This window comes from Lathyrus oleraceus, chromosome 1, assembly GCF_024323335.1.
Source record: "Lathyrus oleraceus cultivar Zhongwan6 chromosome 1, CAAS_Psat_ZW6_1.0, whole genome shotgun sequence".
Taxonomy (NCBI): Eukaryota; Viridiplantae; Streptophyta; class Magnoliopsida; order Fabales; family Fabaceae; genus Lathyrus; species Lathyrus oleraceus.
The window spans coordinates 345,993,465-345,996,147 of record NC_066579.1 but is presented as its reverse complement, the minus strand read 5'-3'; positions in this window follow the sequence as shown (position 1 = coordinate 345,996,147).

The window sequence follows — 2,683 nt, the reverse complement described above, 5'->3', positions numbered from 1 at the left end:
ATGAATGTGTATATGTACCATTGGTGGATTGTGAATGATATATTGTTATGAATGTGTGTATGTACCATTGGTGGATTGTGAATGATACATTGTTATGAATGTGTATATGTACCATTGGTGGATTGTGAATGATATATTGTTATGAATGTGTTTATGTACCATTGGTGGATTGTGAATGATATATTGTTATGAATGTGTATATGTACCATTGGTGGATTGTGAATGATATATTGTTATGAATGTGTATATGTACCATTGGTGGATAATTCATAGAGTTGTATTATGGTGATATGTGGAATCTTAAGATGGTAGAGATGATCTTAATTGCATATGTATTTGTATTTGTACATTCATTCATGGCATGCATGGCCGGCTTCATAGTGGAAGCGGTGAAACTGTGGGTTCACATGGTAGCACACATTGATCCTTAATTGGAAATAGGCGTGGTAGATAGACGTTGATCCTTAATTGGAAATAGGCGTAGCAGACGTTGATCCTTAATTGGAAATAGACGTGGTTGCTTGGATTCTAGATGTTGAATCGGAAAGCGATGAAACGTTGGGTCCATATAGACGTTGATCCTTAATTGGAAATAGGCGTAGCAGACGTTGATCCTTAATTGGAAATAGACGTGGTGGCTTGGATTCTAGATATTAAATCGGAAAACGGTGAAACATTGGGTTCACATTATGGTACCACATGCATAGAGTCACATGTCTTGCATTGAGTTACATTAGAGTTATGTGATAATTGAGTGTATGCATTATTGTGATTGTGAGGTGTGTATGAGATATGGTAATTGAATTTGATGATGTTTGGATACATAACTTGACAACATATGTGATTATGTGATAATTGTAGTTATGTGTATATTTGAGAATATAATATTGGATTTTAATATTGTACTCCTTGAGTTTGATGGATGTTTGAAACATGTGAAATAGATGGTGAATATTATTTACATGGTTATATGAAGTGTGATGAATTCCTTTAATTGTTGATTTAATCATTGTGCTTGATTATACTTCTTCATAATGATTTGAATTCTCACCCTTTCTATTTGAATGTTACCTTTACATGGGTATCGCGCAGATACTCAGGAGTAGTAGCGCTGAAGTAAGTGGACGGTAGCTCGTTCGAGATTAGCTGGAGAGTTCCCGTATTTTAGTTTGAAGACTAGGTAATGAGTCAATGCTCTGATCATGTAACACTGGGTAGATTAGTAGTATTGAACTCGTATCCTATTTGGATAAGTATTATGTTATTACTTGCGAACATGCTTATTTGCAATTGCTATTGAGAGGCCATATTGCCAAATATTCTGATTATGGTTTCAATTTATTTTGAAGAGATTATTGAGAGATGATCATGGTATGGGACATGGATCATTTGATGAAATGCATGAGTATTCATTATTTTCCGCTGCGAACGCATACTCTTGAATATTCATGATAAGTGAAATGTGTTATTTTAAATAACAAGGTGTATTGTGTAGTGATGATGGATGATGTTGGTTTTTGAAAGCTTTTAGTTTTTGAAAACATCGATGTGACGCCCTTTTGTTTATATGCGTGCTTATTTACTCTGATTATATGTTAAGTATTTTGGGGTAGAAAAAGGGGTGTTACATTAGTGGTATCAGAGCATGGTCGACCAGTTGGTCAATAGTCGTTAAGGTTTTCCATCCCGTTGTATTTGATTTGTGTATCTGACATGATCGATACTGTTTGTCTGATTGTTCGGACTGTTCAGGACGATGGTTGCAGGCAGGAATGATGATGACATTGCTGAGGCGCTGAGGTTGTTGGCTGAATCCATTGGTCAGATCCCTCAAGCGAATGCTGGTAACCGAAATGGAGATGATGATGAGTTCCGTGGTTTAGGGAGATTCCAGCGGAACAATCCTCCTGTCTTTGAGGGTGGGCATGAACCTGATAAAGCTCAAGCTTGGCTGAAGGCAATTGAGAAGATCTTCAGAGTCATGAACTGTACTGATGCTCAGAAAGTGCAGTTTGGTACTCATATGCTTGAGAAGGAAGCTGAAGATTGGTGGAATAACACTCTTCAGAGGTTTGAAGAAGACATCATTGAGGTTACTTGGGCTCTTTTCCGTGATGTCTTCTTGGAGAACTATTTTCCAGAAGATTGTCGTGGAAAGAAAGAGGTGGAGTTCCTTGAATTGAAGTAAGGAAATGGTACTGTTGCGGAATATGCTGCTAAATTTCAGGGGCTTATCAAGTATTGTCCTCATTACAATACTGGTAATGCTGAGAGATCTAAATGTTTGAAGTTCGTGAATGGCTTGAGACATGATATCAAGAAGGCCATTGGTTACCAACAAATTACTCGTTTTACGGAGTTGGTTAACAAGAGTCGGATTTATGATGAGGATAGTAGGGAGAGTGCTTCTTTCTACAAGAGTTTGAAGGGGAAAAACCAGAATCGTGGGAAACCGTATGATGACAAGAGGAGACAAGTCGGTTTTGGCAAGAAGCCAAGTGGGGGAGGATCTTCTACTCCACTTAAGTGTTTCAACTGTGGCGTTGAAGGTCATCGTGTTGTTGATTGTAGTAAGGATCCTGCGACGTGTTTCAAGTGTGGCAAGAGTGGTCACAAAGCAAACAATTGTGGAGTTGGTTCGAGCGTGACTTGTTACAATTATGGTGAGAAAGGTCACATTAGT